Source organism: Lytechinus pictus, chromosome 2 (genome assembly GCF_037042905.1).
Source record: "Lytechinus pictus isolate F3 Inbred chromosome 2, Lp3.0, whole genome shotgun sequence".
Lineage (NCBI taxonomy): Eukaryota > Metazoa > Echinodermata > Echinoidea > Temnopleuroida > Toxopneustidae > Lytechinus > Lytechinus pictus.
Window position 1 is genome coordinate 16,289,397 of NC_087246.1, and position 12,746 is coordinate 16,302,142.

The window sequence follows — 12,746 nt, forward strand, 5'->3', positions numbered from 1 at the left end:
TGTATGTAAATTCATACCCCTTTCGTGAAAACACCCTTGAATATTCTAGACCCTGTTCTCATGTACTTTCTTAAACCAGTTTAGTCGGAACTAGTTTAGTTGAAACTGCCCTAATAAATGTGCAATGGAAATGCTCCAAAGCAACCTTGGAAGCGATCTTAGACACCGTTCTCATTACGCTTTCTAACACTAGTTTACTGGAAACAGGTTCAGGAAACCAGTTCGGAAGATCGCTTTGCTAGCGTTCCCATTGATCACACGAGAGTGGTTTTCAAAATCATTTCACATAAGGCGATCTTGTTGCTATGGAAACGCTCTCAGTAGGGGGACAAGTTTCACGCGATATTCGAAACCGCAGCTTAGGCATTCTACACCTGTCGTGTGGAGTAGGGCGCACAAAATGTGTGAAGATTGCTTCCCGAAGAACGGTTGCGTCCTCACTTATGCCAAAACCAGTTTAACGAGGCAAAGCAATCTTGAAAATTTCATCGCGAGTTGGTTTTATGAACTGGTTTGGAAGATCGCTTCGACCGTTCTCATTACACGTTAAACTAGTTTCCACTAAACTAGTTTTCAGTAAACTAGTTTTAGGAAGGTAGTGCAGGGTTCCCAGCCCATCAGGGAAAATTATTTTACTTTTTTTCCAGTCAGGGAAAAATCAGGGAATTTGATAAAAAAATACCTCAAATCAGCGGGAGATGCCTCAAATGAGGGAAAAATCAGGGTATTTTGATCGGCCCAAAAGTCGAAAGCACAGTAGTCATTCAGACTCTGTTATATTTTGTTGCATATCAAAACAACATCCATTAAATGACTGGTTATGGTGGTACTTATTAGTTTTACATTATTGTTTTTATACTGAAAATACATGTTATTCACTGCAAGACCTTTGAAAACATTCGAAACTGGGAATGGGTTTAAAGAGTTTTCAGGGAATTTTAAAATTCATCAGGGAAAAATCAGGGAATTTTGTTTTCTTGAAAAGCTGGGAACCCTTTAATGAGAACGGTGTCTTCAGTGGCCCTCCAAACCAGTTTAGAAATCCACCTTGTGAAGTGGTTTCCAAGGCCGCTTTGCCTTATTAAACTGGTTTAAGCGATGTTAAAGTGAGGACACAACCATTTTTTCGGGAAGCAATCTTTGCACGAATGTACGAGAGTAGGTGCATGTTGGGTGCGCTGCTCTACTGTGTGCAGAATGCCTGCGCTGTGGTTTCAAATTTTGCTGGAAACATGGTGTGACCCCACTGAGAGTGTTCCCAAGGAACAAGACCACTTAACACTGGATGAGAACAGGGTCCAAGATTCCAGACTGAGTCCGGATCAGCATAGCGCGGACTTGGTGTTGAAAATTGCAATCGCGAATAGAAATAGTCTGCTCCCATTCTGCATCCACAAATTCATGAGAGGGTTATTACTAGTTTTACTGACGGGATTCGAGCAAGAATATTAGTACCTTTTTTGATTTACATGAAGTGTGCAAGCACAGACTCAAATTTGAGACTTTAACCATAATGCCATGTCTAGAATGAAGACTAGACTCTAAACTCTGTCTGTGACAGCCACAGTACACAGTGAATCTAGTCTCACCACTTCAGATTCTGCATTATGTACTATGTAAAATACAAAAGGTCTGTGTCTGCAGACTACCTTGATTTGAGGGTGATTCTCTTCAAATACCCAGACCTACATGGATCCTTCTAGTAGGATCCATTATGGTTCTAAAGGACCAATATAAATCAATCCATAATAGGTGTTCAGCATCAAGGCCAGTACCTTCCCTAGCAATAAAATCCAAGAAAAGACAAATGTGCTGACAATTTATGTTTTTGTGAATTAGTCTGTGTAAATAAACCCTATCATTTGAATGGAAGGAGGGAGAAAATAGTTACATGTATGTTTTGGAAGGAGGGAGAAAAAAAATAAAAAGAAGAGAAAAAAAGGTTTAGTGTAAATTATGTAAAGATTTTTCATTTTTCGAAGTTTGAATTTATTACCAGAAAGGAATGGGTAAACCATATAAAACATAATGTTCAGCGAAATATTTGAAATATATGATCTAAAATCTGATATTCATGGGTAAATTTTAACTGAAAATTCTTTTGAGATGTTAATGCACCAAACTCTTGTTTTGATATTTCATTATGATCAAATTATTCATTTTTGAAATTTACTATTTTTTGTAATTATCTTTATTTAAGTTCATCATGTAGGCCTCATTATAAACTCTATAGCTTATATTTTAAAATGATTGGTAAATGAGATGATACTCGAGTATAAATCATATTTTTCGATTTACCAAATTAATGTCTGTTATCATCCACAATTAATAAGATTGTATTTTAATTTTCATTGGAAAATATGCTAAGCGTCCTCATGGACCCTCAGCGTGGGAAAATAATCGACCTTGTGGACCCTAGGCCTCATGAACCATCAGCCTCGTGGGCCCGCCCCTATCTATTCATATTTTGTAGCAAAATGGAGAATGGTTAAAGGAGAATGAAACCCTTGAAACTAGCTGAATCCATATCAAAGAGAAAAATCAAAGAAACATATTGTTGAAAGTTTGAGGAAGATTGAATGAATAATAAGAAAGTTATGAGCATTTGAATATTGAGATCACTAATGCCATGTAGATCCTCCCATTGGCAATGCGACCAAGATCTGTGATGTCACACACGTACAACTCCCTCATTACTTTAGTACTTATTTCACTTATATTCTCACTTTTATAGAGTCTATCACAAGGTGAGGTGTTCTCTTTATGAGAGGACAAGTACAGAGGTTTCACAACATTATATCATTGATGAATCGTTTGTCATATGATTAGAATGAGCAAAAAGAGATGTTTTTGGATATATTTTCAGTGTCCAAAAGGGGAGAGTTGTTCATCTGTGACATCATAGATCTTGGTCGCATTGCCAATGGGAGGATCTCCATAGCATTAGTGATCTCGACATTCAAATGCTCATAACTCTTCTATTGCTAGTCCTATTTTACTCAAACTTTTGTTGATCTTATTCTTTGATTTTTCTGCTTTCACAAAAGCTAACTTGCTCCAAGAGTTTCATTCTCCTTTAATGGTTAATCATAGAATGACAGCGGTTCATGCACAGTACTTTGGTACAAAAGATTTCTGCACTTTCTTTATATGTTTCATATTTACCCAAGCATAAAGAGGTTATCATGCATGTCATGGGATAAAACACTATTTTCACTTGATGTGTAATAACCTATTCATAATCATTTAATAATTATCAAAATGTAATTCTCCAGGTTTGATTTTTTCCCTCAATAGAAACTAGAAGAAATATAAAAAAGTTGAACATTCTGGTGATTAAAGTGTTTAGGCCTACTAATATTAATCCTAATTACAATCTATAAAACCTAGGATAATTATGTTAATCATCATAAGCCCTATCTTCTTTGCTATGTGTTCAATTATTCAAATAGCTTTTAATTTCCAATACATTTTTGGAAACATCATAATATCCTGAAAATGTAATGATCATAATTACATAGGCTTAGCATAGGAAATCCATGATACCAGTGGCCAATTTTGTCCTCATCACAGCCATATTGCCCCTAAAACTCTCCAAGTGGCATGCTTTGAGAATCAGCCAAGATCTCCAACAATCCTTAGGTGGTTTCAAACTGCCTCGATCACAAGAATCCCTGTTAAATTACAAGAACTTTTTTCAGGCTAAAAAATATTCGATTATTATTCCTGTATTCACACCGCCCCAAAGCATATCCTTCAGGGAAAGTTTCCGAAGTTACGAGCGTGCATTTAAAATCGCTACCTCAGCAGCCACCCATGGCACCCACACCCAAGTGCTCTCTGGACTAAGAAACTTCCCATAATTTGCTTTCACAGTGCCAAAATACCTACAATCTTGGAAAATCCCAGCGAAAGTTCTCATAGTTTTGACAAGTACCTACTATTTAGCGGGTATTTTCTTTTGTGGATAATACACGTAATTTATTACTTTCACACTGCCAAAATTACCTGGTATTTTCTGACCAGGGCAAATTTCCCGATGAAACTGGCAAACTTTGAGGCGGTCTGAAAGACTGAAACCTCTTAATGGTCAAGTATATAAGTATATTTAGATAGTTAATTTTAAAGTAAAATTTCGACATCTTTGCATTTCTTCATATGCACATTGCACTCATTGCCCTTGAAATAAAAGAAATAGTCGCTGAAGATAAAAATCATTTCCTATGCTGCATAGGCCTAAACTTCACAAGTAAAAACAATGCTTGCTTCTTTCTCACCACATATTCCAATATTGGGGTCTTTGTATTAGACTACTGCCTTTCCATGTCTTCTTTTTTAAGAAGCTATAAACTCTCTAGCTCTGTACATTGTATCACATTCACTATAAATTTGATTTATGTCCAAGTCTTATGTAAGACCTGGCTTATATTGTGAGAAAAGTGGGCAAGTAAATTAGGCTTGGTATTTGATATTTACATTTTCTACCAAGAAAAAAGATGTTTGAGAACTAGGTAGTCAATGGTCATTGACCTAGGCATGGACCTATGGCCTGGGAAAGGCACTAATTTATTGATTATTCTCTGCTTCTGCTCTCATGGTCCTTCTAGAACATTTCTAGTTGGGAGGAAATATCATTTACGTCTTGTAACAGGTTGCAGTTTGTACTGAATCATATCTTCTTTTTTTTTCACTTTTTTTTTTATTGGGTTTCATGATTTTGAGTAACAACACAAACAAAACAAGTAATTTGAAAATAAAAATTAAAAAATTAAAAAGCAGCATACACATTATTAGTTTATATTAGAAAAAGTACAGCTTATCAACAGATAATAAGTGATAAACATGTAGTAAAAGCAGTCACTTTGTCTCTTCTAAGTATTCTTCATCCCCTATAGTATAGTAAAGGCTTGTACTGAATCATATCTTGAAGAACCACACTTCCATCTTCACATAGAAAGATATTAGTGTGCCAGGGTTTGGGAGGCTTTGTAGCCCATTAATAACCCAATTTAATAGTCTTTGATTATAAAGTTGAGGAGTGTTGATGATTTGATGGCTTCTTCTGGGAGCTTATTCCAGCTAAAATAACTCGTTTATTAAAGTATTTTGGAATGCCGAGGCTTATAGCCTCAATGACATCTGGAATGAAAATGAGAAATTTGAATAGAAAAATGAGAATACCTGTATTGGTATATATAAAACGATAATGATGAATGTTCGAATTTATTAATAATAATAATAGTAATAATTCCTACATGAATTTCTTTCTTTTCACCTCAACAACAGACCAATTTGAACATATGGAGCACAGAAAAAAATGAAAATTCATCAAAATCTAATTTTAAATAAGAATGTTGATAAAAACAGATTAAAAACTTGAACATACATCAATTAATAACAGTTTGAAAATTGTAACATCACCCGCAAACAGGTGCCCCACATGTTTAGTAGTATAAATTTCATAAATTGTGATTTTCAATGCTTTATTGTAACTGAAAAAATTCTTCATGGCTAGCAACAGATATCAAAAAAACATTTTTATAATCTGTGCTGTAGATTGGTAGATCCATGGAGCTATAAAACAGATAGATCTGTGCTGTAGAAATGGGGTTATGGCATGTACTGGCCTGTAATCCAAGCTATGTTGGGTAGTTACAAAATGATGCAGAGGTTTGAGCCCTGGACACATATTTTGGATGGTGACGTTAAAGGTCGGTCACATATATGAATAATCATTCCTCATTAGTACATGTCTGACAAAACTCAATCCTTTCATTTACCTCGGTATTGTATTCATTTTTTTTTTCATTCTCACTAGGGATCTGCCAAGTCTCGTCATTCAGCAACAACCAAGTAAGGATACCATTATTTTTTCTTATTGTGTCTTTGTTCTGTCAGTTTGAAGTTCTCAGAGACTGAAAATATGGGGATGAATGATCCATTCCCTGCCCCACCAGTAGGGTTATATCGGTTCAGTAATATGTAGTTTTATTTGCTTAGAATAGTCAAGGAGATGTATCTCCCTGTTTGAATTTTTATGTATTCATACTTGTTTTGGTAAATAAAACCAACTTGAATTGAAATGTACTGGGCCCCATAGCATAAAGCTTAGCAATTGATTGTGGGACTCAGTTTTGAATGGTATGCAATCACAGAAATCAGTGCAACAAACAATCGCTAAAACTGTTGCTACTGGGCCCTGGTCTAATTTTTAAGATTTGAAACTTTCAAAAGCATACATCCCATGAAATTATTTTTTGTCAATTGATTTGACCGTAAAGGTAATCTAACCAATTTGCTTCATCACCCTCTCTCTGTATAGTTATTATTTTCTTAATGGTGGTGCTTATCACTTATTGGACAGATTATATCAGGAAGCCACATGACATATGAAGATGATATCCAGAAATTACTGTCTCATTCCATAATTGAGAAGTTTAATACTATAGAAAAAATTTAAGCAAACATTCATTTCAGGGACTAAATAAATTTATATACCTTCAGTTGATTAAAAGTTTCATCCATATAGATTTTAGATTGCTCTTCTCATATAGTATTTTATGATGCTAGCTTTTATTTATCTTATTTGAATGCAAGCTTTGGGGATGTATTATTAGATTAATGAAAACTTACTACAGGCTGCAAGATTATTTATCGTCAAATACTGTTACATAGGCCTATTTCTTTGATTATCAGAGGAAGAAAATTTGGCAAATCGGTCATGATCGCTTTGTCAATTCGTCAGATTTTGGGCCTGTGATGATTTATTCTGCCACACCATTATAATCTAACCTTACAGCAATTGAATTAAAAGTAAACTAAATTATGGGTATAGCATCAAGCAGCTATTAACTTCCAGAAGGGTCATTACTGACTGACATGAATTATATGAATTTTTTTTAACAGGAGACATCGTAAGAAATGGGATGCTACTAGATCCCTGAGGTATAATCAAGACACACAGAGAGAAGAAGGTAATATATTTGCAGAATTTGAAACTTTATTATTTCTTTCAAACAGTTGAAACATTTTTCTTTCTTTTTTTACAATGAGGATACACCGAACAAGGAAAATAAGGAGGGGTTCTATTGACGATGATACAAATGACCATAATTCCTTGCATGGTGTCAAAATAGCTGACTTGATTGTGATGATGATGATGATGAGAGTGATGATGATGATGGATTATGATGATGATGATGATGGTGTTGGTGATGGTGATGATGATGGTGATGATGATGATGATGATGATTATGATGGTGATGATGATGATGATGGTGATGATGATGGTGATGATGATGATGATGATGATGGTGGTGGTGGTGTTGGTTATTTTACTTATGATTAGTTGGTCAGAAACTGAAATTTCTTTCTTGGCACAAGAAATCCAAATGGTGTAGGTTAAAAAAAAGGTATGCAACTCCTGGTTTTGCATATAAATTGTGACATCTTAGACAAATATTCATCTTTTAAGGTAGATTTAAATGCAAGCTTATGTATATTAAATGATCCTTATATCCTTACCAGATCAACTGAGAGGTAATTTTCTAGTTCAACATCTTCTTAAGATGAGAACTCCACTGGCTGATAAGCAGCAGGAGAAGACCAAAGCCAAGGAGGTATGCTATAATCTGAAAGATTGGAAAATTTTCTTCTTCAAGTAAAACAGAGCCCAGTCTTACAAAGAGTTACAATTGATCCAATCAATAACACCTATAGAAAGCCAACAATGCCAACATCTAAATTGCATATATGTTCAAAATGTTTTCTAGATATGATGTGTATTCCACACAGTTATCGTTGACTTTACAATTCATTGTGCTTCACTTTGCGTACAAAAGGACAATGTGCAAACTTTCCAGTATTTTCTTTGATTGAAGATTTCTAAATTGCACCATTGATACTTATGATTATTATGTAGATGTTATCCAAGAGCAATTGTAATTTATAAGCTTCTCTAATACAGAGGAGAAAGCTAATTATTACAATTGTGTAAGTTGATCGTACGAATATGCAAAATTGCAACATCAGCGTGCAAAGTGTTAACCAGCTTAACATGAAAAGTCTTTCAATGTTGAACAATTATTTAGGGTTATAGAATAATTCACTCCTGCTTTGTTTAGATACAAAATAATTTGGTTATCTCATTTAGTTTAAATTAAAAACATGTTTATTGCCGTCATTCATGAAGTCAAGTGTAACCCACAAACAGCTGTGAGAACAGCCCCAGAATTCCCTTCTTATAAATGCTCTTACAGTCACTCACAAGAAATTTATCATCTTGGGATATCAACATGTGTTTCCAAATGAAACGCTATGAATAGTGAGCTCTTTGTAGCATTTTATGAATAAATTTGTTACTGGCAGTGAACCGAGTCAGATCACAGTGAAGAAATGTGGAGAGAATGTTATTGATAAAATTATCAGATTCTCACACTGAATTTATTGACAAATTATGTCTATTTGGGGACCTAAACCTTGATAAATCTGTTAGTATATCATTGAGTCAAGCTTTTGTATCAACTTTAAAGCTAAATAATAGTAGTTGCAGTAAAGCACTAATTTCGTGAGAAAGTCTGTAAAACCAAGGTTAAGTATGACTATATCATCGTGGATCTAGATCTGGTACAGTTACATAAACTGAACTTTGTGAAATCATAAAATCTAAGCTGAAATACGATCACACTGAAGATCGCCAACACAGATAGGCACACGTGGGACAGTGTATTATTATTGCTGGAATAAAGACCCGACGGAAGTGACCGAATCCGCGCTTATTTTGCTTATTTCTCAGCAATTACACAATTTCTTCCAGAATCCTTTGGCACATATTTTTTATTCATACAAACAGACACTTGAGTGGTCATTATATTAGATTCTGTAAAAAGTCATTTTGAGATTGTTACCAGGACTGGAATTTACCTTTAACTTTGTTTATAGTTATGCAGGCAGAAAATTTGACATATCATTGGTAAAATGAGTTATAGTAGTCTGAATAGACCACTTAGATTGATAATGTCACAAAACACTCTTTTTTTTGGGGGGGGGGGATATTTCAGCGTTTTGTAGTAAATCTCGATGGAGCATGATGAAAAAAAAAACCACAGTCCAAATTTGATGGAAATCTGTTCATGGGGGCCAGAGGTTTGGTTGATGAATACCTTCTTGGCCTCTTTGAAATAAGTGTAAATTGGGCCTTTTTTGCTATTTATTTGGCCATATTATATAGATTACATTATATCCTCTAGAAATGTTGTGATATGATTCCCCTTATTCTTTGTATTTGTTAGTATGCTGGAGGGATGTTTAGTAGAGTTGATGCCCAGTTCAGGGCCAGCCAACAAGTCACCAAACCAGTAACCCTGCAACCTGTATCAAGGTAAGAACAGATATAACTATTGAAGGGATGGTCCAGGCTGGAGATATTTATATCTAAATAAATAGAGTAAAATTCACAAAGCAAAATGCTGAAAATTTCATCAAAATTAGATAACAAATAATGAAGTTATTGAAATTTAAAGTTTATCAATATTTTGTGAAAACAGTTTTATGCACATCATCATGAATATTCATTAGGTGGACTGATGATGTCATATCCCCACTTTCCTTTTTCTTATGTTATTACATGAAATCATAATTGTTTCATTTTTTCATACATGTGTAAATGATGTGTCTCCATTATGATGAAATAAGTTGCGGCAATAAAAACTAATGCAGTTAATCAGTTGTCAATCCAATTGTTTTAGTTCTTGGTAGAAAATTTTGAATAAACTTAATTTCATGTAATAAAATACAAAAGAACAAGTGGGGATATGATATCATCAGCCCACCTAATGAATATTCATGAAGACATGCCTAGAACTGTTTTACCGGAATAATGCAAATATTTAAAATTCAATAACTTCATTATTTGTCATCCAATGTTGATAAAATTTTCAGCATTTTGCTCTGAATTTTATTATATTTGAGATATAAATATCTCCAGCCTGGACCATCCCTTTAAGCTTTAATCCCTCAATGAGTCACATTACAGTGGTGTTCTCAGTAATAAGCCAAAATACATACTTTGGCTTTAAAAAACAGAAGTAAGGTCATTAACTTTTCAGCAGGGATGTTGTTTTTCAATATATTTTCAGTTATATAAAAATACTTTTGTACAACATGGCCCATACTATGTAATCTCTTTTCTTGTTTATCAATATTTCTAATATTATTAGCTGGCATCACTCTATAGTATTGAAATCACTTTTTTCAGTGCTGCCCCTGTGACTTTAATTCTCCTTGTACCGTATGTCAAAATATAAAATTTGGAAAGTCAGCAACAAAAAAAGGTTTAGTCATTTATTAAAGGCCACTTTATTTGGATAGCTAAGACTTTATATATTGTTATTACTATTGTACAGTGAACATCTTTTATGCTTATGGAAATATCAAACCTCAAATCCTTTTTTTTTTAAATTCTTTGAATATATCCCTTAAATTTTATGATATTGACTGAAGTTATTATTTGGACAAGTTATATAATTTGAAGCAGGGATCTTCCTTTTCAACTGTAGGCCTACAAAGGACTGAAATTTCATTTTGTGTAGATTTATCATGGGTTTGAGCTTGAATGAATGTTGCATTCTCATTTCTTTATGGGGATTTAGTTTGAAACAAAAATTTGATAAGTTTGAAACCAAATGTGGATTATATGATGACTACTGTTCTAATGATGGAGGTATATATTGTCACTAAAACTTGAAAAACTGATGATACCAGATGCTGTGAGAATATCCCAACCTTTATTATTCCCAGGACCAAAAGTCGCAGCATCTCCAGTAAACTGCCATGAGTGGACGATACAAGAATCCATCTTGTCTCCGAAGACGTCATCTTTTATCTTCATTCCGTCCTGGCTGAGTTCAATGCAATTTCTCAATGAAAGCGATATACAAAATGGTGATGCAAATTTCCTTAGTCATTAGTGCTTAGAGACATGATGTAATGATGTGATGTATGTTATATCAGGAAAAAACAGACAATCAGAAAGGGCGATTTAGGGCTATATGAAATCTCCTAAGTTGCCCTGGTAACTTGCGAGATAGCCCCCGTATTATAAAATTGTGGTCAATCCAAAATGTGATTTGGTATGAACAGAAGCAAGAATTTTCTCTGTGTAGAAAATAACATTTGTTACCCTGAATACAATACATCCCATAACCATTCTGATACCATCTTCTTTTTAGTAAGTTCTAACCAAATGTTAGAGGCTGTTCTCACTACGTTCCTAAAACTAGTTTACTGGAAACTAGTTTAACGCGTAGTGAGAACGGTCGAAGCGGTCTTGGAAGCGATCTTCCAAACCAGTTTGGAAAACCACCTCGCGATGTAGTTTTCAAGATCGCTTTGCCTCGTTAAACTGGTTTTAGCGTAAGTGAGGACACAACCGTTCTTCGGGAAGCGATCTTTGCACATTTTGAGCGCGCTACTCCACACGACAGGTGTAGAATGCCTATGCTGCGGTTTCGAATTTCGCGCGAAACGTGTCACCCCACTGAGAGCGTTTCCACAGCAACAAGAGCGCTTTACGTGAAGTGATTTTGAAAACCCCTTTCGTTTGATCAAGTGGGAACGCTAGCAAAGCGATCTTTCAAAGTGGTTTCCTGAATCGGTTTCCAGTAAACTAGTTTTAGAAAGCGTAATGAGAACGGCCTCTTATACTCACTCATACGTGAAGTATGGATGTTATAAACTACATTAAATGAAAGATGGTGATCTAAGCTTGGCATATACATGTCATCTATCATTCATTGTTGTAAATTCATGAAAAATAAAGTGATTATCAGGATTTTGGGGGTGGGACATCGTAAATTGTTCACGAGAATAGTTGTTTTTATTGACAGGTTGTCTCTTTACTCTTTTGTAACAAGCACTAATATTGGGGTCACATTTTCTGTTAGCTGTTGAATACAGAGATATTCTTTCTTCATAAAAGTGTAGGTAGAAAAAAATTGTTATTCACCTTTCACATACATAAGTCAACACTATTTCTGTAATTTGAATGATCTGATTTGAAAAGAAATATAAAAATTTGTCAGAAACATTAACCAGGGCTTTGAACATTGTTTTGTTATTCATTAGACAGACGCTAGGTGAAAAAATGCACCTTTATGGTTCCATGGATCCATGATGGTTCTTAACTTTCACATTTTAAGCATACAATAAACACGGCAACTTATAAGCCATGTATGAGGCATACAAGATAAATGAACAAGTTTTTTAAGCAAACTAGATTTTAATTATAGTCGTTTGTCACTTGAATACTTAACCTATGTTTGTTTCTGGAATACTGAATCCTTTTCCTTTAGAAGATAATTCCATGCTATTGTAAAAGGCTAAGAGTTTTTATTTGTAATATTATGTAGACTTGTTTACTAACTAATTCAAATTTACAGTGCCTCTTTCTAAGGATCTAATATCTAGGAATTCCATTGATCTACTTTCAATGAAATGATTACATGGTATCATGTTTGCATCCATCCCCTGTTTCTATGTCTAAAGTTTAAACAAGTTTATTGTCTATGGTAGTGCTTATTTATGGAGAAAATATTATTTGATGTGATTAGAAATATTGATTTTTCAGTATTGTCCTTGTATATTGCATATTTATGAATTCAAATTGTGTTTTTGTATAGCATTATTTATTGAGCAATTTTTATGTTATAGTTACAAACATGTAATAAATATGTCATTTATTATCTGGA

The 12,746-nt window shown here is 34.3% G+C and overlaps 1 long non-coding RNA gene across 1 annotated transcript; it reads left to right on the forward strand.

Annotated features, from left to right (window-relative positions):
• The first annotated feature begins 5,070 nt into the window (after positions 1 to 5,070).
• On the forward strand, positions 5,071 to 12,746 carry LOC129274831 (uncharacterized). Its single transcript, XR_008585944.2, has 5 exons — positions 5,071 to 5,853; positions 6,907 to 6,974; positions 7,528 to 7,619; positions 9,291 to 9,379; positions 10,798 to 12,746. It is a non-coding gene; the product is annotated as an uncharacterized LOC129274831 (long non-coding RNA).